The sequence below is a fragment of the Dysidea avara genome, chromosome 2 (assembly GCF_963678975.1).
Source record: "Dysidea avara chromosome 2, odDysAvar1.4, whole genome shotgun sequence".
NCBI classification, from domain to species: Eukaryota; Metazoa; Porifera; class Demospongiae; order Dictyoceratida; family Dysideidae; genus Dysidea; species Dysidea avara.
In genome coordinates, this window is record NC_089273.1 from 30,960,469 (window position 1) to 30,983,690 (window position 23,222).

General features: G+C 39.1%; 1 protein-coding gene across 4 annotated transcripts in view; it reads left to right on the forward strand.

Moving 5' to 3' along the window:
* Window positions 1-23,222, forward strand: part of LOC136247059 (uncharacterized) — a 214,554-nt gene that overhangs the window by 109,423 nt on the left and 81,909 nt on the right. The gene's annotated exons all lie outside the window — the stretch shown is intronic.

Genomic DNA, 23,222 nt, shown 5'->3' on the forward strand with positions numbered 1-23,222 from the left:
GTTAAGAAGAAGTTGAAGGAAGCAGATGGAAATCAGGAGTATCAAGGAGTGGCTATTTCAGATTTTGATGCAACTTTAGAGACATGTAGTAGGGATGTGATGGCTGATCTGCAACACCTTGATGGCAAGATCAAAGCCCTCCTTGAGTGGTCTGATACTGATTTACTAAGAGCGGTTGTTGCATTTTTAAGCACCCGTAATTGGCTTATAGGGGAAGACACTCAAGACAGTGATGAGGAAGGTAATGTAGATACTGATGAGGTAAGTAGTGATACGAGCCACTCTAGTGTCTTCACTGTATCGGCGATTTGAGAAGGAGAAATGCAGAAAATATGAGCAAAGGATCAGAGAAGTTGAGATGGGCTCTCTTGTACTGTTAGTGTTTTCCACATTTGGTGGAATGAGTGGGTGTACTAATGTTGTTTACAAACGTCTGGCCTATTTCCTGTCTTTGAAAAGGGGTGTTCCTTACAGTAGTGTTATGGCCTGGCTACGCTGTCGCCTTAGTTTTTCGCTGCTGCGTTCAGCAATTGCTTGTCTCAGAGGAGCACGCTCCCACAGTGGCTGCCTGGCCAGCCATAGGTTCTCTTGACCTTGCTCTGATAGAAGGTCAGGTGCCTTTCCCTTAGTCCAATGAATTTTTAAGTCTTTCTTTTGGCTAGCACTTCAACATCTAATGCTAGGGGTGGTGGCAAGGAGTACTGGATGCCCCGGGGAAAAAATTATTAAAAAGTAGTGATATGAGGGAAGCAGTGGAGTACATAATCACTGCATTTCAGGCTCCACCAGAAACTAGGGGGTTTTCAGCAGAAGTTATTCCTGATGAGCTTGAAGAAGCAATTAGTTATGCACGAAAATATCTCCTTATTGTAACAGAGACCTACAAAACGATTTGGTACACATTGCATACTTGTCCAGATGCTTCAAAGTGGCCAAATGTCCTCATGTTGTACCAACTAATCTTTAGCCTACCATTTTCTACCAGCTGAGTTGAGCAGGTTTTCTCTCAGTTAAAAGTGATCAAAACTAATTGTAGGACCAATCTCCAAAATGATACGTTGCATGCTCTCCTAGAGATATGTGTTGAAGGTCCTCCTTTATCAACTTTTAGTGCTGACTCAGCAGTTGATCTGTGGTGGAGTTGTTCTACCACACGTAGAGTGAATCAGAATCCTAGGAAAGAGTATAGGCAACGGGAGAAGGTGAATGATGAGGAAGATGGTAGTGGTAGCTCTGATGATGAAGTTACTTCTTCCCTAGATGATTGGGATGACCGGTTCTCAACGGACTCTGGACTTTAACGTGTACGTTGTAACGATACCCGTAGTCAAATGATTAGGTTGCTTTATACTCAGTTGATAGTAGGCATCAATCCAATTCTTGTAACTTATGATCGATCATGAACTGCAGCTACATTATTTATTATTATAATGAATAATCATCAATAATAATGTAAATATTCTCATGTAATTCAATTGATAACAATATTCACCAATTGTAAATATAATTAATATGCATCATTTAATTTTATTGTAAATACACATACAATTGTACAATGCCAATATCAAGACACACGATAGTGTGTCGTGCGGCCCAAGAAGCCGGCGCGCCACACCGTGAGTATATTAACAGGAAGAAAGAAAACGCAATTTTCACACCTATGTAGCTCTGTGATTCCTTATCCGATTGGAACCAAATTTGCTAGAGACGTGCCGCCCAGTTAGGGGAGTCTACATACCGAATTTGAAGAAAATCGCTGCCATTTCCGAGATACGAGCGAACAAAATTTCGTTTTAATTTCTTCGTTTTTTTTCATCTTCATTTCGCACACTTCGCAAAATTCGCCATAAAACACGAATGCGTCCTCGGATTGGGCTGAAATTTGGCACACTTAAAGGGCTCATTAAGGCGGATCCCCGTACCAACTTTGATAGGAATCCGATGAACATTCACGGAGTTATGACCGATTATTTGCGTAAAATAAGGTCGAAGGTCTGTCACGCCTACAGGGTAAACCCCTTGGAAGAATCAGTTGAAAATTGATATGTAGATGGAGCAACCATCGTAGGAGTGCCTTTTTGTGGTTTGAAAGGAATCTGGATAAAGACCATGGAGATATGACACAAAACCCAACCTGTGTCAAAATTACGCAATCGATTTTTATGAATAAAAAAACTATTAATTTTCGTGTCTACCAGGCAAACCGCTTAGAGCAACCAGCTGAAAATCAGTATGTAGCTGGAATAATCATCATAGAAAGTTCTTGCAGTAGTACAGAAGAATCGCATTACAAATCACTGAGTTATGATTCGAAAGGCAACTACGTGCAGCAAATGCGAGATCGAGATACTCTAATAGAACAGTCACCCTAATAAAGCATTCAGCTGCATGTATAATTTACTCAGTTATATTACATTGCAAGTTATTCTGTAGGGAATTCAGCTACAAACAAGTCACCCTGTAGTCAGATCAGCTAGAAGAAGGTACCTAATAGAGAGTTCAGCTACAAAGAAGCCATCATGTAGAGAGTTCAGCTCAAATAAATCACCCTGTAGAGAATTCAGCTACAAACAAATTGTCCTGTAGAGAGATCAGCTAGAAGAAGTTATCTTGTAGAGAATTCAGTTACAAAGAAACAATCATGCAAAGAGTTTAGCTGCAAACAAATCACCCAGTAGAAAGTTCCGCTATGAACAGATCACACTGTAGAGAGTTCAGTTAGAAACAAGTCATCCTGTAGAGAGATCAGCTAGAAGAAGTTACCTTGTAGAGAGTTCAGTTACGAAGAAACAATCATGCAAAGAGTTTAGCTGCAAACAAATCACCCAGTAGAAAGTTCCGCTATGAACAGATCACACTGTAGAGAGTTCAGTTAGAAACAAGTCATCCTGTAGATAGATCAACTAGAAGAAATCACTTTGTAGAGAGTTCAGCTACAAAGAAACCACCATGTAAGAGAGTTCAGCTGCAAACAAATCACCTGTAGAGAGTTCAGCTAGGAACAAGTCACCCTGTAGAGAGATCAGCTAGAAACAAATCATCCTGTAGAGAGTTCAGCTAGAAGAAGTTACATTGTAGAGAGTTCAGTTACAAAGAAACTACCATGTAGAGAGTTCATCTGCAAACAAATTGCCCTGTAGAGAATTCAGCTACAAACATATCACCCTTTAGAAAGATCAGCTAGAAGAAGTTACCTTGTAGATAGTTCAGCTACAAACAAATCACCCTGTAGAGAGTTCAGCTAGAAACAAGTCACCCTGTAGAGAGATCAGCTAGAAACAAGTCACCCGTAGAGAGTTCAGCTAGAAGAAGTCACATTGTAGAGAGTTCAGCTACAAAGAAACTACCATGTAGAGAGTTCAGCAGCAAACAAATTGCCCTGTAGAGAATTGAGCCACAGACAAATCACCTTTTAGAAAGATCAGCTAGAAGAAGTTACCTTGTAGAGAGTTTAGCAACAAACAAATCACCCTGTAGAGGGTTCAGCTACAAACAAGTCACCCTGTAGAGAGTTCAGCTAGAAGAAGTTACATTGTAGAGAGTTCAGCTACAAAGAAACTACCATGTAGAGAGTTTAGCAGCAAACAAATTGCCCTGTAGAGAATTCAGCTACAGACAAATCACCTTGTAGAAAGATCAGCTAGAAGAAGTTACCTTGTAGAGAGTTCAGCTACAAACAAATCACCCTGTAGAGAGTTCAGCTAGAAGAAGTTACAATGTAGAGAGTTCAGTTACAAAGAAACTACCATGTAGAGAGTTCAGCTGCAAACAAATCGCCCTATAGAGAATTCAGCTACAAACAAATCACCCTGTAGAGAGTTCAGCTAGAAACAAGTTACACTGTAGAGAGATCAGCTAGAAACAAGTCACCCTGTAGAAAGTTCAGCTAGAAGAAGTCACATTGTAGAGAGTTCAGCTACAAAGAAACTACCATGTAGAGAGTTCAGCTGCAAACAAATTGCCCTGTAGAGAATTCAGCTACAGACAAATCACCTTGTAGAGAGTTCAGCTAGAAACAAGTTACACTGTAGAGAGATCAGCTAGAAACAAGTCACCCTGTAGAGAGATCAGCTAGAAGAAGTTACCTTGTAGAGAGTTCAGCTACAAACAAATCACCCTGTAGAGAGTTCAGCTAGAAGAAGTTACATTGTAGAGAGTTTAGTTACAAAGAAACTACCATGTAGAGAGTTCAGCTGCAAACAAATCGCCCTATAGAGAATTCAGCTACAAACAAATCACCCTGTAGAAAGATGAGCTAGAAGAAGTTACCTTGTAGAGAGTTCAGCTACAAACAAATCACCCTGTAGAGAGTTCAGCTAGAAACAAGTCACCCTGTGGAGAGTTCAGCTAGAAGAAGTTACATTGTAGAGAGTTCACCTACAAAGAAACTACCATGTAGAGAGTTCAGCAGCAAACAAATTGCCCTGTAGAGAATTCAGCTACAGACAAATCACCTTGTAGAAAGATCAGCTAGAAGAAGTTACCTTGTAGAGAGTTCAGCTACAAACAAATCACCCTGTAGAGGGTTCAGCTACAAACAAGTCACCCTGTATAGAGTTCAGCTAGAAGAAGTTACATTGTAGAGAGTTCAGCTACAAAGAAACTACCATGTACAGAGTTCAACTGCAAACAAACTGTCCTGTAGAGAATTCAGCTACAAACAAATCACCCTGTAGAAAGATCAGATAGAAGAAGTTACCTTGTAGAGAGTTCAGCTACAAACAAATCACCCTGTAGAGAGTTCAGCTAGAAACAAGTCACCCTGTAGAGAGTTCAGCTAGAATAAGTTACATTGTAGAGAGTTCAGCTACAAAGAAACTACCATGTAGAGAGTTCAGCTGCAAACAAACAAATTGCCCTGTAGAGACAAACAAATCACCCTGTAGAAAGATCAGCTAGAAGAAGTTACCTTGTAGAGAGTTCAGCTACAAACAAATCACCCTGTAGAGGGTTCAACTACAAACAAGTCACCCTGTAGAGAGTTCAGCTAGAAGAAGTTACATTGTAGAGAGTTCAGCTACAAACAAATCACCCTGTAGAGAGTTCAGCTAGAAACAAGTTACACTGTAGAGAGATCAGCTAGAGACAAGTCACCCTGTAGAGAGCTCAGTTAGAAGAAGTCACATTGTAGAGAGTTCAGCTACAAAGAAACTACCATGTAGAGAGTTCAGCTGCAAACAAATTTCCCTGTAGAGAATTCAGCTACAAACAAATCACCCTGTAGAAAGATCAGCTAGAAGAAGTCACCTTGTTGAGAGTTCAGCTACAAACAAATCACCCTGTAGAGAGTTCAACTACAAACAAGTCATCCGGTAGAGAGGTCAGCTAGAAGGACCACCTTGCAGAGAGGTTAGCTGCAAAGAAATCACCCTGCTTCATCTTTTCTTCTTCCTGTAGTAAAGAAAAAATGACAGGTTAAAAAGCCCTAAAGCCGACCATAGGCCGGCTTTATGGCCGGCTTTGGGGTATACAAATACAAAAAGAAGTGAAATCTAATCCAAAACACCCAAGCTGTAAAAAAAGAGTGCGGCCCTGAGAAAGGCTATGGTGAAAAAAGATATGAAATCCAAGGTGGCGGCCAAGAAATGGCTGTGATGGTAGGTTAATGGTAAAAATTTTAATAACAACAATTCAGGTGAATTTGGTGCCGCTTGGTCTTTGCACAAAATTCACCTGAATTGTCGTTATTAAAATTTTTACCATTAACCTACCATCACAGCCATTTCTTGGCCGCCACCTTGGATTTCACATCTTTTTTCACCATAGCCTTTCTCAGGGCCGCACTCTTTTTTTACAGCTTGGCTGTTTTGGATTAGATAGTAATAATAAATGATTTTCACTAAACGTAAAAAAAAAAAGTTAAAAGTTGTAAAATTTAATCCTGAATTGAACGCATTTTTTCAAATTTTTCTGGAGGGGGCATGCCCCCAGACCCCCCTAGCTAAAACATGCTTCGCATGCCTATGTACCTTCCCCTTACATATGTCTGATCAATGTGATGATATGTCAGAGCAAATGCTAGTATGGCCTGACATAATGTCAGACCACTTCAGAAAAGTTATAATTGTCTCTGAAAACCTCAGCTTTCATCAAATAAACACTGTGCCACTGCAAGATGTTTAGCTTGCTGTTCTGATATTTGATTCACCATAAAGCATTACAGGCATAATTGTTCCAGTTTTTAAAACTGAACCATAATATGTGAGGGGGCATAGGAAATGGGACCTATATCTAGACTTGGAATTTGAGTTATGGTAATCAAAGAATTCCACAATTTGCTATATAGCTATTCATATTAAAGACATGTCAGACCACTTCAGAAAAGTTATAATTGTCTCTGAAAACCTCAGCTTTCATCAAATAAACACTGTGCCACTGCAAGATGTTTAGCTTGCTGTTCTGATATTTGATTCACCATAAAGCATTACAGGCATAATTGTTCCAGTTTTTAAAACTGAACCATAATATGTGAGGGGGCATAGGAAATGGGACCTATATCTAGACTTGGAATTTGAGTTATGCTAATCAAAGAATTCCACAATTTGCTATATAGCTATTCATATTAAAGACAAGTGTAATGTATATAATTTACTATAATTACCTAACAGTAAACGGAAATTTACTGACTTACTCATAATCTTTAAAAAGTCTCTGTTGGTCCCTTTTCCTATGCCCAGGGGCGGATTTACGGGAGGGGCTAGGGGGCCCCCCTTTCCTTTCTAAGTTAATTCTTGGCCAATAAAACCCTAAACTTTCTATGTGTATCAAAAGTAGACTTATTTCAGGAACTATGTATCACTGCCAACACAAATAATGTCTATGTAACTATACCTATTGTTCAACTCTGTTCCAGCAGAGTACAGCTTCCTTTTGCTCAAGAGTTCTTCAAGAAAAGGTTTTGATTGTGGGTTGCATCTTTAGTTACAAAAGTTTTAATTGTGGGTCTTGGATGATTAGCAGTGTTTTCTACTATGGCTATAAGAGGTGATTAGTGTGATTATTATATTTGTGACTGGATTTTGGAAAAACGATCCAAATCGCACATTAGAAGTTTCAAGATAAACGGTTTTAAAGAATTGAAGCCAGCATAACTCTCCAAGGATAGCAAGCACGCATATGAAATTTACACAAAAGATGCATCAATCTGTTACCTTTCAAGCCATTTCCAGTACTTGTAGCTGCTTGTACAGTTTCCCGCCAAATAAGATAGAAAATCTGAGCAGTTGGACGAGCGAAGTAGTATCACGAGTGCTCACAAAGGGGTGGAGGCTGGGGGGTGGCGGGGAGGGCAAGAGATAGACCTCAAAATGGAGGCAGACCACGATTGGAGTCCAGACATGAGATTACAGGGCTGTGCTGGCTCCTTAGTGGCTGATATGTAGCAAAATCAACAGAGAACACGTCTGGCCAACATTATAAGGCTGTCCACCAGTAAACCACTGATTCTTGCCAAGCTAGGTCCTTCGCAAGGCTTGAAACCGCTATTTGAGCACTCCACACCACCCAGAAAAGACGTATGTTAAAACCAGCCTCGTGTAGTTTGAGTAGTGCTGAGGGTCAAAACTAGTAGTACGATAGTGTAGCTATCCACTGGTGGTGTTAGTTTGATTTTTCCTGATGTGCGATTTGGATCGGTTCTGTAAAATCTGGTCACATTTTAAAATGATACAATTCAGAAAGTGTTAGTTGGTTTAATTGTCGGTTTGAGTTATTAGCTTCAGTATAACATGTAGTTACCAACTCAGCCATTTAGCAAACTGTAGTCTTTTGATATTTTACAAGTTTATAAGGCAGCTATAGCACTTTTCTCTATGAATATAAAATCTGTATTAGTTAACTTCTGATATGATCCCATGCTGTGGGTTATGGTGCTAGTATTTGTATCTAGCTATACATCAGTCTTCATAACCCGGCACATCTAGAAATAAGTTGACTATCACAACAGCAAATTCAGAAAACCCATAAATGTAAATATAGTTGCACTTTGCTGAGGATTTCCAGTGGACTAGCTAGTAGCTAATAGCTAGTACCCTTCACTGCATTCTACTTTTCTTGCACTTTATTGGTGTTAAGGCTAACAAAGTGTCACTAGGTTAAGAAGCATGCATACTAATAATTGTGACATTCAACACCACTACTACTGAGCTATACATGTTTCTTCCTCTGTTAAGCTACACATGTTTCTTCCACACATTATCCCACAAAGGCTCCCCCTATTGTCTAGCTTTGTTTGATCATAAGAGTATTTAGAAACAGCATCCTTTATTCAGACTACAAAACATCACAGTCAAACTTGTGTAGTTTGTAGTCATAGTCACCCAATGTTGATGAATCCCAGATGGTCTATAGAAGATGATAGTCTAGTGTTACATAAAGAGAGTCTGTCTTAAATCTGTAGATCTTGAGGCTGGGGTAAGGATTTTCCACAATTCTTCCAACTTCTTGATGTGTGAAATAATCTATACTCCAGTCTCCAACCTTTCAGTGGGATCCAACAATATTATTTTTATCAGTAAGATAGACGGTTGAGGCTATTGAAGAGGAGCTGATGCATTGTGGTATTTAAAGCTAAATGCTTGGTAGCTACAAATGAAAAGATTATCATGCATGCATGCATGATAGCTACTCAATACATATCGCTATCAGTCTTGATTTAATGGAAAAGTGAAAGTGTTTTGACAAACTGAAATTCCATTATTTCCACTGAAAAATGGCTAAAAATACTCTCAGATTCACCTTTAGAGGGGCGAATTTTCAAAACATTTCTGGGGGTGCCCCAGACCCCCTAGCATGCATGTTCGCACACTAATGTAGTCATTATTCACAATAGCTACTTTGACCATGGATACTACATGAATCTTACCACTAGGGCCTTGTGAGAAGGCTTGGTATCTTCTAATGTCTGGCTAGTTACCTATGTCTCTGTCCAGCTTAGCCCCCTTTTCAAAAAATCCTAGATCCACCCCTGATACCCCCTCACATATATCAAGACACACGGTTGTGTGTCGTGCGGCCCAAGAAGCCAGCGCGCAACACCCGTGAGTATATTGACAGGAAGAAAGAAAACGCAATATTCACACTTCCGTAGTTCTGTGCTGCCTTGAAACAAGACGGATTTTGCTGTGGACACTCCCACCCCCTCACATATATCAAGACACACAGTAGTGTGTCGTGCGGCCCAAGAAGCCGGCGCGCAACGCCCGTGAGTATATTGACAGGAAGAAAGAAAACGCAATTTTCGCACCTCCATAGCTCTGTGCTGCCTTGACGAAACAAGACGGATTTTGTTGTGGACACTCCCTCCAACTTCAGTACTCCACATTCCAAATTTGAGCGACATCGCTTCACGTGTTCCCGAGATATGTGACTTCAAAAATTGGCTTAGTTTCTTCGTTTTTTTTTTTCTTCTTATTTTCTTCCTCTCGTCGCACACTTACAAAAACTGCTATAAAATGCGAACGCCATATCCGATTGCCTTGAAATGTGGCACACAGAAAGGGGGTATAAAGGCGCATCTTGATACCAACTTTGGCTGGAATACAATAAGCAGGTAAAGAATTACGAGCGATTATTCACGAACAATAACACCAGTATATTGTCACGCCTACAGGGTAAACCGCGTATGGGAAGGAGCTGAAAATTGGTGGGTGAATAGGTTAACTATTGAACCTCAAACCTTTTGTGGTCTGAAAGAAATACCAGGAAGATACAACGAAAAAACCAACAGTGTGTAACATTTATGTAATCAAGATTAGCTAATAAAAAAAACTGCTTGCCACGCCTACCAGATAAACTGCTTGTGGTAATGCTTTGAAAATTGTTGTACAGATGGAGTAATCATCTTAGAAATGCTCATGAATGGTGTAGAAGAATCATACTTAAAGCCACGGAGTTATAACACGGAATCCAACTTGGTGCAGCAAGTGCGAGATCGAGATACTCTAATAGAGCAGTCATCCTAATAGAGCAGTCACTCTGAAGAGAATTCAAGAGATCAGCTAGAAACAAGTAACCTGTATAGAGATCAGCTACAAACAAGTCACCCTGTAGAGAGATCAGCTACAAACAATTCACCCTGTAGAGAGATCAGCTAGAAGAAGTTACCTTGTAGGGAGTTCATGCAACTATGGAAAGAGATAATTCAGCTAGAAGAAATCACCTTGTAGAGTTCAGCTACAAAGAAACCACCATGTAGAGAGTTCAGCTACAAACAAATCGTCCTGTAGAGAGATCAATAGAAGAAGTTACCTTGCAGAGAGTTCAGCTACAAAGAAATCATCATGTAGAGAGTTCAGCTACAAACAAATCTCCCTGTAGAGAGATCAGCTAGAAGAAGTTACCTTGTAGAGAGTTCAGCTACAAAGAAACCATCACGTAGAGAGTTCAGCTACAAACAAATCACCCTATAGAAAGATCAGCTAGAAGAAGTTACCTTGTAGAATGTTAAGTTACAAAGACACCACCATGTAGAGAGTTCAGCTACAAACTAGTGACCTTGTAGAAACATCAGCTAGAAAGTTACCTTGTAGAGAGTTCAGCTACAAAGAAGCCATTCTGTAAAGAGCTCAGCTGCAAACAAATCACCTGTACAGAATTCAGCTACAAACAAATCACCCTGTAGAGAGATCAGCTAGAAGAAGTTACCTTGTAGATAGTTCAGCTACAAACAAATCTCCCTGTAGAGAAATCAGCTAGAATAAATTACCGTGTAGAGAGTTCCGCTACAAAGAAACCACCATGTAGAGAGTTCAGCTGCAAAGAAATCACCCTGTAGAAAATTCAGCCACAGACAAATTGCCCTATAGAAAGATCAGTTAGAAGAAGTTACCTTGTAGAGAGTTCAGCTACAAAGAAACCATTCTGTAAAGAGCTCAGCTGCAAACAAATCACCTGTTCAGAATTCAGCTACAACAAATCACCCTGTAGAGAGATCAGCTAGAAGAAATCACCCTGTAGAAAATTCAGGTACAAACAAAGCGCCCTGTAGAAAGATCAGTTAGAAGAAGTTACCTTGTAGAGAGTTCAGCTACAAAGAAATCATTCTGTAAAGAGCTCAGCTGCAAACAAATCACCTGTACAGAATTTAGCTACCAACAAATCACCCTGTTTAGAGATCAGCTAGAAGACGTTACCTTGTAGATAGTTCAGCTACAAACAAATCACCCTGTAGAGAGATCAGCTGGAAGAAGAGTTACCTTGTAGATAGTTCTGCTGCAAACAATTCACCCTGTAGAGAGATCATCTAGAAGAAGTCACCTTGTAGAGTGTTCGGTTACAAAGAAATCACCATGGAGATTTCTGTAATCAATATATGTATTATATATATATAATTTGTACATTTACTGATAAAATATTTAAAGTACATCTACAGTGCTTCATCTTTTCTTCTTCCTGTGGTAAAGAAAAAAAAAATAGGTTAAAAAAGTCCCAAAGCCGGCCATAGGCTGGCTTTGAGGTATACAAATACAAAAATATGAAATCTAATCCAAAACAGCCAAGCTGTAAAAAAACAGTGCGGCCCTCAAAAAGGCTATGGTGAAAAAAGATGTGAAATCCAAGGTGGCGGCCAAGAAATGGCTGTGATGGTAGGTTAATGGTAAAAATTTTAATAATGACAATTCAGTTGAATTTTGTGCCAAGACCAAGCGGCACAAAAATTCACTTTAATTGTCATTATTAAAATTTTTACCATTAACCTACCATCACAGCCATTTCTTGGCCGCCACCTTGGATTTCACATCTTTTTTCACCATAGCCTTTTTGAGGGCCACACACTTTTTTTACAGCTTGGCTGTTTTGGATTGGATTTGCATTACAGTAGAAATGTGGTATATAATTAAGTGTTATGTAGGTGTGGCCTTAAGCTTCTATATAGCACTGTTGTACTCAACAAGTGTGTAGTAATGAGTACTGTCAAAGAATTATTTTACTTACTAGATGGTATCTAGAGTCACAATATTCTGCAAACATGCATGATTATAACATATATTTGTTTCATACACTGTTAAAAATGAAGTGCTATGATAGCACCTAAAAGTGCTAAATTTTGACTGTTCCAGTCAAAAAATAGCACCTAGAGGTGCTACCATAGCACCTCATTTTTAACAGTGTAGATAACAAAAGAGAAGGATACGCATTGTCTACTATTGTCACCTAAACTGGCTACAGATTTTGCATTTCAAAGCTGCACAGACTAGGGCTGGATAATACAACCCCTAGGGAACTACACTGCAAAGTGCAATATATCACTATAGCTACAGGCCTTAAATTAACGTGCGGTCAACGGACAAAATCCGCACAAATAGCACAATGTCTGCACATAATTAGTTTTGGGCGGACACCCATGTCCTTGCAAAACCAATAGTGGTACCATAAAAGCTGATGTGTACATTTTTGTTTTTAGTGCTAACAATAACTGTCACTTGGTTGCTAGGAGATACTACATTTTCCCAACCCAAGGATTTACCAATGCCACCTCCCCTTTGTGTACTGCTATCACCAGCAGCTGTTATGACCACAGTCTGGTGATATGTTGCAGCTATGTGGTTTAGCAGCTATGTGGTTGTGTTTAACCTCAAAACTTTCAATGGAAACTCCCTATTCCAATTCCAGCAGTCTATACAAAGTGCTCCTCTAGCTCATGTCTGTACAATTTGATGCTATGTCTGTACATTTGTGAATATGTAAGGACATTTATCCTCAGCACCTTAAAAATTAAATTAAGGCCTGTAGCTATGATTATAATTGTCTTAGTAATATATACATGCAGTTACATTGATCTTACCTGTGTTAATTAGATACACTGACAGACCTGTCAGTAAGCAATAAATAGGAACGATCAAACTAATGCTCAACAATCAATCAAACTATTTAAAAGATAGTTTTCTGTTACATCTAATAAGCACAGAATGAAAGATATACTGTAGTAGCATACAGTTACAAGTCATAATAGCAAAACCCACTATGCCAACTGAAGCAATTCTAATAAATTCACTCATTCCTTTATGGAGTTTGTTGTTCCTTTTGTAGTGCATGGATAAGTTTGTTATAGGATAGAAAAGTTGTGTTGCTCTAGGTTATTTGTAGTATATTAATTACTGTAGTTTGTATGATGAATTATGGCTTATCTATTTTATTTCATCATTTCATTTTATATTAATAAGCACCATTGCTGGGTTCTGTTAGCAGAATACTTCATTGAAGTTCTATCAGGTAAATGGTACTATATGTACAATGTATATAGTTTCCAGTATAACAGGCCAGTTCAGTAGTGCATAGCTTGCTTTGTAGCTTCAGCACTTTCAACTTAAACAGCTATGAAGTTAGCAATACTTCAAAGGCTCCATTATTATAGATATTTCTGTTAAAAATTACAGTACCTGAAACGAAATGTTGAAGAATTATAAATTAATAATTTAGCAACATACCTTTTTAGTTGATAGTTTAATGTGTATCGCCATCAGTTTTGCTGCCTTCAGCAGTAAGCAAGCTTCGTACCTATCTTCGATAACAATTTAAAGTAAACGTGATACTATAATATAGCGTAGCATTTGTACATCAATATACTACATACTGTATGCACTTTCTGTGGCATAGTAAACTATGATCATATATCCAGCATTATCACTGGGCAAAAAAAAACTTGCTACATAACCATACAGTAGTGTGCACACAGACAGCCAACTTCACAACCTAAACGCGTACACTAGTCTGTCCTCTGCATACAGTGTATTCATGCGTGGCATGTAATGTGTAATTCTATTCCTCACACATACAATATTAAGCTACACACGTTTTGGTGTTCAGTCACACTCGTTTTTTACTCCATGTGTGTGCAAAGTTGTATTTGTGCTGTACTGTGCAAACAAATCACCCTGTAGAGATTTCAGCTACAAACAGATCACCCTGTCGATAGTTCAGCTAGATACAAGTCACCCTTTAGAGAGATCAGATAGAAGAATTCACCTTTTAGAGAGATCAACTACAAACAAATCATCCTGCTGAGAGTTTAGCTGCAAACAAATCACCCTGTAGAGAGTTTAGCTAAAAACAAATCACCCTGTAGAGATATCAGCTAGAAAAATTCACTATGTAGAGAGTTCAGTTACAAGAAAATCACCCTGTAGAGACTTAAGCTACAAACAAATCACCCTATAGAGAGTTCAGCTACAATCAAATCACCTTGTAGAGAGATCAGCTAGAAACTAAACACGGTGTAGGGAGTTCAGCTACAAGCAAATCACCCTGTAGAGAATTCAGCTACTCCCTGTAAAGAGAGATCAGCTACAAACAAATTACCTTGCAGAGAGTTTAGACACAAACAAGTCACCCTGTAGAGAGTTCAGTTACATACAATATTCTGTAAGTGTAAATCAAATAGAATTACAGGTATAGTTACTGCATGATGTATATTCTAATGATTTATAGCATTGAGAAAACAGAAGTGGTGTATCTTTGCTATATTGCACAACTACCTATGGTGGTGTGGCCTCTACTACACAACCCAGACAATTAGGCACCACAGATATTTTAATACATGCTCCCTTGTCCAGATTACTCCATGTTTTGATTAGTTACCAAGATGGCTGTTATACACAGATGATCAGTTTAGTTTTCCTGTGGTGCAGTTTTTTGTTCTTAAAGTGTAACAGCTATACTGTTCTGGGTAAGAATATTTTAACACTAATAGCACTTACACATGCAGTCATATGGTTCTCATAACTTAGCATTTTATACTGTAGAACAGTATAGAGAGGCTTTCTGTCTGTAGTGTACAAAACGGCTTTTCATAGCTGGTACTCATATTTGACATGCAAACTAATCAGTTCACAGAGTATTTATTCCATTATTAATGTGGAAGGCATATCAGCAACCGATCTGATCACCCTCGCGATCATTGATCCGATTATTGGTACATCTGTAGCCCAGTGTCGCGGTTGAGATTCTTCAATACTAGTGTCTGCCATCTTTACTGGAATTTCAATGTTTCAAATTACAAATAATTGTTTTGAATGAATCGAATTCGAATATTCGGTATACTTGTTACCTAAAATTTTTACCATTAACGTACCATCACAGCCATTTCTTGGTCGCCACCTTGGATTTTACATCTTTTTATGATGGTCTTTTTAGGGGCCGCACCTTTTTTAATAGTTTGGCTGTTTTTGATTAGATCAAGACACACGGTAGTGTGTTGTGCGACCCAAGAAGCCGGAGCGCCACACCGTGAGTATATTGACAGGAAGAAAATGCGATTTTCACACCTTTGTAGCTCCGTGATCCTTCATCTGATTGGAACCAGTTTTGCTGCAGAGGTGCCCGCCAGGTAGGCCACCCCACATACCAAACTTGAAGAAAATCGTTTTAGCAATTTCCGAGATTTGAGTTGCCCAAAAGTTTGTTTTAATTTCTTCGTTTTTTTTTCTTATTCTTCATTTTTTTGCACACTTTGAAAAATTGCTATAAAACACAAACGCATATTCCGATCATCTTGAAATTTGGCACACATAAAGGGAGTCCAACGACAAATCCTAGTATCAAATTTGGTGCAAAGTCAGTGAATGGTTCTCGATTATTCACGTAAAACAAGATCGACTTGTTGTCACGCCTACAGGGTAAACCGCTTCATGGAATGAGTTGAAAATCAGTTTGTGGATAGATCAACCATTGTAGGAGTGCCTTTTGGTGGTTTGAAAACAATTGAAATTAAGATCAAGGATATATGACATGAAACCAAAGGTGTGTAACAATTACGCGATTGAGATTCGTGAATAAAAATACCAATAATTTTCACAGCTACCAGGCAAACTGCTTAGAGCAGTGAGCAGAAAATTGGTATGTAGCTGGAATAGTCATCGTAGAAAGTCTTTGCAGTAGTACAGAACAATTGGTTTACAAACAAATGACTTCTGATTCCAAAGCCAACTACGTGTAGCAAATGCGAGATCGAGATACTCTAATAGAACAGTCACCCTAATAGAGCATTCACCTAGTTAATGACTTACTCCATTATACATTTCTATTATATTGCAAGTTATGCTGTAGGAAGTTTAGCAGCAACCAGTTAATATTTTAGACAGTTCAGCTACAATCAAGTCACCTTGCAGAGAGTTCAGCTACAAAGAAGCCATCCTGTGGAGAGTTCAGCTACAAACAAATCACCCTGTAGAGAGTTCAGCTACAAACAAATCACCCTGCAGAGAGTTCGGCTATAATGAAACGATCATGTAGAGAGTTCAACTGCAAACTTATCACCCTGTAGAAAGTTCAGCTATGAAAAGATCACCCTGTAGAGAGTTCAGCTAGATAAAGTCACCTTGTAGAGAGTTCAGCTACAAAGAAACCACCATGTAGAGAGTTCAGCTGCAAACAAATCACCCTGTAAAGAATTCAGCTACAAACAAATTGCCCTGTAGAGGGATCAGCTAGAAGAAGTTACCTTGTAGAGAGTTCAGCTACAAAGAAACCATCATATAGAGAGTTCAGCTACAAAGAAACCACCATGTAGACAGTTCAGCTGCAAACAAATCACCTGTAGAGAGTTCATGCAGCTAGAAACAAATACCCTGTAGAGAGATCAGCTAGAAGAGGTCACCTTGTAGAGAGTTCAGCTACAAAGAAACCACCACATAAATAGTTCAGCTGCAAATGAATCACTTGTAGAGAGTTTAGCTACAAATAAATCCCCCTGTAGAGGGATCAGCTAGATGAAGTCACCTTGTAGAGAGTTCAGCTACAAAGAAACCATCATGTAGAGAGTTCAGCTACAAAGAAACCACCATGTAGAGAGTTTAGCTGCAAACAAATCACCTGTAGAGAGTTCAGCTAGAAACAAATCACCATGTAGAGAGATCAACTAGAAGAGGTCACCTTGTAGAGGATTCAGCTACAGAAACCATCCTGTAGATAGTTCTGCTACATTTCAAGTCACCCAGTAGAGAGATCAGCTGCAAAAAATATCCTGTGGGGAATAATGGGCATGTAATAAATATCTAATCCAAAACAGCCAAGCTGTAAAAAAAGTGTGCGGCCCTCAAAAAGGCTATGGTGAAAAAAGATTTGAAATCCAAGGTGGCGGCCAAGAAATGGCTGTGATGGTAGGTTAATGGTAAAAATTTTAATAATGACAATTCAGGTAAATTTTGTGAAGCGGCACAAAAATTCACCTGAATTGTCGTTATTAAAATTTTTACCATTAACCTACCATCACAGCCATTTCTTGGCCGCCACCTTGGATTTCAAATCTTTTTTCACCATAGCCTTTTTGAGGGCCGCACACTTTTTTTACAGCTTGGCTGTTTTGGATTAGATTTCACTTCTTTTTGTATTTGAATACCCCAAAGCCGGCCTATGGCCTGCTTTGTGACTTTTTTAACCTATCTTTTTTCTTTACCACAGGAAGAAGAAAAGATGAAGCAGATGTACCTTAAATATTTCTGATTTTATCAGTAAATATACAAATTATATATATAATACATATATTTATTACAGAACTGTCCATGGTGGTTTCTTTGTAACTGAACACTCTTCAAGGTAACGTCTTCTAGTTGTTCTCTCTACAGGGTAGCTGGATTCTGTACAGGTACTTTTTTTGCTACTGAGCTCTTTACATAATGGTTTCTTTGTAGCTGAACTCTCTACAAGGTAATTTCTTCTAGCTGAACTCTCTACATGGTGGTTTCTTTGTAGCTGAACTCTCTACAAGATAACTTATTCTAACTGATCTTTCTACAGGGCAATTTGTTTGTGGCAAAATTTTCTACAGGGTGATTTCTTTGCAGCTGAACTCTCTACATGGTGGTTTCTTTTTACTGTAGCTGAACTCTCTACAAGGTAATTTCTTCTAGCTGATCTCTCTACAGGGTGATTTGTTTGTAGCTGAATTCTATATAGGTGATTTGTTTGCAGCTGAGCTCTTTACAGAATGGTTTCTTTGTAGCTGAACTCTCTACAAGGTAACTTCTTCTAACTGAACTCTCTACAGGTGGATTTGCAGCTGAACTTTCTTCATGATGGTTCCTTTGTAGCTGAACTCTCTACAAGGTAACTTGTTCTAGCTGAACTCCCTACATGGCGGTTTCTTTGTAGCTGAACTCTCTACAAGGTGACTTCTTCTAGCTGATCTTTCTACAGGGTGATTTGTTTGTAGCTGATTTTTCTACAAGGTGATTTGTGTGCAGCTGAACTCTCTATATGGTAGTTTCTTTGTAGCTGAACTCTCTACAAGGTAACTTCTGCTAACTGAACTCTCTACAGGGGGATTTGTTTGCAGCTGAACTTTCTTCATGATGGTTCCTTTGTAACTGAACACTCTACAAGGTGACTTCTTCTAATTGCTCTCTCTACAGGGTGATTTGTTTGTAGCTGAACGATCTACAAGGTAACTTCTTCTAGCTGATCTCTCTACAGGGTGATGTGTTTGTAGCTGAATTCTGTATAGGTGATTTGTTTGCAGCTGAGCTCTTTACAGAATGGTTTCTTTGTAGCTGAACTCTCTAAAAGGTAACTTCTTCTAACTGATCTTTCTACAGGGCAATTTGTTTCTGGCAGAATTTTCTACAGGGTGATTTCTTTGCAGCTGAACTCTCTACATGGTGGTTTCTTTGTAGCTGAACTCTCTACAAGGTAATTTCTTCTAGCTGATCTCTCTACAGGGAGATTTGTTTGTAGCTGAACTATCTACAAGGTAACTTCTTATAGCTGATCTCTCTACAGGGTGATTTGTTCGTAGTTGAATTCTGTACAGGTGATTTGTTTGCAGCTGAGCTCTTTACAAAATGGTTTCTTTGTAGCTGAACTTTCTCCAAGGTAACTTCTTCTAACTGATCTTTCTACAGGGTGATTTGTTTGTAGCTGAACTATCTACAAGGTAATTTCTTCTAGCTGATCTCTCTACAGGGCGATTTGTTTGTAGCTGAATTCTGTACAAGTGATTTGTTTGCAGCTGAGCTCTTTACAGAATAGTTTCTTTGTAGCTGAACTCTCTACAGGGTGATTTGTTTGTAGCTGAAATCCCTACAAGGTAACTTCTTCTAGCTGATCTCTCTACAGGGTGATTTGTTTGTAGCTGAACTCTCTACAGGTGATTTGTTTGTAGCTGAACTCTACAAGGCGATACTTCTAGGTGATCTCTCTACAGGATTCATTGTTTCTAACTGAACTCTCAACAGGGTGATCTGTTCATAGCTGAACTTTCTACTGGGTGATTTGTTTGCAGCTGAACTCTCTAAATGGTGGTTTCTTTGTAGCTGAACTCTCTACAATGTGACTTCTTCTAGCTGAACTCTCTACAAGGTGACTTGTTTCTAGCTGATCTCTCTACAGGGTGACTTGTTTCTAGCTGAACTCTCTACAGGTGATTTGTTTGTAGCTGAACTCTACAAGGCGATACTTCTAGGTGATCTCTCTACAGGATTCCTTGTTTCTAACTGAACTCTCAACAGGGTGATCTGTTCATAGCTGAACTTTCTACTGGGTGATTTGTTTGCAGCTGAACTCTCTAAATGGTGGTTTCTTTGTAGCTGAACTCTCTACAATGTGACTTCTTCTAGCTGAACTCTCTACAAGGTGACTTGTTTCTAGCTGATCTCTCTACAGGGTGACATGTTTCTAGCTGAACTCTCTACAGGTGATTTGTTTGTAGCTGAACTCTCTACATGGTGGTTTCGTTGTAGCTGAACTCTCTACAAGGTAACTTCTTCTAGCTGATCTTTTTCACTGCATATTTATTTGTAGCTGAGTTCTCTACAGGGTGATTTGTTTGCAGCTGAACTCTCTACATGGGAGTTTCATTGTAGCTGAACTCTCTACAATGTGACTTCTTCTAGCTGAACTCTCTACAGGGTGACTTGTTTCTAGCTGAACTCTCTACAGGTGATTTGTTTGCAGCTGAACTCTCTACATGGTGGTTTCTTTGTAGCTGAACTCTCTACAAGGTAACTTCTTCTAGCCGATCTTTCTACAAGGTGATTGAGTTTTTTGCAACTGAACTCTTTACATGGTGGTTGCTTTGTAGCTGAACTCTCTAAAAGGTGACTTCTTCTAGCTGAACTCTCTACAGGATGATTTGCTTGCAGCTGAACTCTCTACGTGGTAGTTTCTTTGTAGCTGAACTCTCTACAATGTGACTTCTTCTAGCTGAACTCTCTACAGGGTGACTTGTTTTTAGCTGATCTCTCTACAGGGTGACTTGTTTCTAGCTGAACTCTCTACAGGTGATTTGTTTGCAGCTGAACTCTCTACATGGTGGTTTCTTTGTAGCTGAACTCTCTACAAGGTAACTTCTTCTAGCTGATCTTTCTACAGGGTGATTTGTTTGTAGCTGAATTCTCTACAGGGTGATTTATTTGCAGCTTAACTCTCTACAAGGTGACTTCTTCTAGCTGAACTCTCTACAGAGTGATTGATTTTTTTTGCTGCTGAACTCTCTACATGGTGGTTTCTTTGTAACTTAACTCTCTACAGGGTGATTTGTTTGTAGCTGAACTCTCTACAGGGTGATCTGTTCATAGCTGAACTCCCTATAAGGTAACTTCTTCTAGCTAATCTTTCTACAGGGCGATTTGTTTGTAGCTGAGTTCTCTACAGGGTGATTTGTTTGCAGCTGAACTCTACATGGTAGTTTCTTTGTAGCTCTACAATGTTACTTCTTCTAGCTGAACTCTCTACAAGGTGACTTGTTTCTAGCTGATCTCTCTATAGGGTGACTTGTTTCTAGCTGAACTCTCTACAGGTGATTTGTTTGCAGTTGAACTCTCTACATGGTTTATTTCTTTGTAACTGAACTCCCTGCAAGGTGACTTCTTCTAGCTGATCTCTCTACAGGCCGATTTGTTTGTAGCTGAACTCTCTACATGATGGTTTCTTTGTAGCTGAACTCTCTACAAGGTGATTTCTTCTATAGCTGATCTTTCTACAGGGTGATTTGGTTGTAGTTAAACTCTCTACACGATAGATTCTTTGTAGCTGAACTCTCTACAAGGTGATTTCTTCTATAGCTGATCTTTCTACAGGGTGATTTGTTTGTACCTGAACTATCTACATGATTGTTTCTTTGAAGCTGAACTCTCTACGAGGTGATTTCTTCTAGCTGATCTTTCTACAGGATGATTTGTTTGTAGCAGAACTCTCTACAAGGAAACTTCTTCTAGCTGATCTCTCTACAGGGAGATTTGTTTGTAGCTGAACTCTCTATACATGATTTGTTTGCGGCTGAATTCTCTACATGATGGTTTCTTTGTAGCTGAACTCTCTACAAGGTAACTTCTTCTAGCTGATCTCTTTACAGGGTGAATTGTTTGTAGCTGAACGATCTACAAGGTAACTTCTTCTTACTTATCTCTCTACAGGGTGATTTGTTTGTAGCTGAACTTTTTACAAGGAAACCTCTTTTAACTGAGTTCTGTACAGGGTGAATTGTTTGTAGCTGAACTATCTACAAGGTAACTTCTTGTAGCTGATCTCTCTACAGGATGATTTGTTTGTAGCTGAACTATCTACAAGGTAACTTCTTCTAGCTGATCTCTCTACAGGGTGATTTGTTTATAGCTGAATTCTGTATAGGTGATTTGTTTGCAGCTGAGCTCTTTACAGAATGGTTTCTTTGTATCTGAACTCTCTACAAGAAATCTTCTTCTAACTGATGTTTTAACAGGGTGAATTGTTTGTAGCTGAACTCTCTACAGGGTGATTTGTTTGTAGCTGATCTCTATACAGGTTACTTATTTCTAACTGATCTCTTGAATTCTGTTCAGGGTGACTGCTCTATTAGGATGACTGCTCTATTAGAGTATCTCGATCTCGCACTTGCTACACCAAGTTGGATTTCGTGTTATAACTCCGTGGCTTTAAGTCTGATTCTTCTACACCATTGAAGAGCCTTTCTAAGATGATAACTCCATCTGTACAGCGATTTTGAAAGCATTACCCCAAGCGGTTTACCTGGTAGGCGTGGCAAGCATAATAATAATAATAATAATAATAAAATAAAAATATTAAAAATTAGCTAATCTCGATTGCGTAATTGTTACACACTGTTGATTTTTTCACTGTATCTTCCTGGTTTTTAGCTGAATTTCTTTCAAACCACAAAAGGTTTGAGGTTCAATAGTTAACCTATTCACCCACCGATTTTCAGCTTCTTCCCATACGCGGTTTACCCTGTAGGCGTGACAACATATTGGTGTTATTTTTCGTGCATAATCGCTCATAACTCTTTGTCTGTTTATGGTATTCCAGCCAAAGTTGGTACCGAGATGCGCCTTTATACCCCCCTTCTGTGTGCCAAATTTCAAGGCAATCGGATAACGCGTTCGAGTTTTATAGCAGTTTTTGTAAGTGTGCGACAAGAAAAAGAAAAATAAGAAGAAGAAGAAAAAAAAAACGAAGAAACTGAGCCAATTTTTGAAGTCGCATATCTCGGGAACGCGCGAAGTGATTTCGCTCAACTTTGGAATGTAGAGTACTGCAGTTGGGGGGCATGTCCACAGCAAAAATCGTCTTGTTTCATGAAGGAAGCACAGAGCTACGGAGGTGCGAAAATTGCGTTTTCTTTCTTCCTGTCAATATACTCACGGGTGTTACGCGCCGGCTTCTTGGGCCGTACGACACACTACCGTGTGTCTTGATATGTATATAATTTGTATAATTACTAATACAGTGGAACCTCTCTTAACGGTCACCCGAGTAGGGCGGTCACCTTAGCATAATGGCCACGTGACTATGGCCCCGACTGCTTCCCAATCAGTTTGTACAGAAATAGTTTGCATTAAGTGGTCACCTCTATAACACGTATAACAGCCAGCTTTTGAAGTCCCAAATAGCACTTCATTATGTACAAAAAGCTTCTCACGAAGCGGCCAGCAACAGCCATGATGGTGAGTAAGTATAACAGTTTATACTCACAGTTGTGTTCTGTATAGGTAAGCTTATAACTACTCCATGGCTTTGTCTCTTTGTGTGATTCTATCCTATGATAAATTTCACCTCAATTTGTACGGTCGCTCTTACTCTCAGTGGCCTTCGAGTTCAATATATCACAACAAGTATGATTATTAGTTTCCTTTACCATACAATCACTGCAGAATACACCAACTATTGAGACAATTACGGTTACACGAAAAAGTACTTCCATCTGCCTCGTGGCGGCTCACGTGTGTCCCTGCTCCGTCCTCTCACTCCGGAAACTTTCTTCATCAGTCCTCACAACTTCCTGAATTTACAAT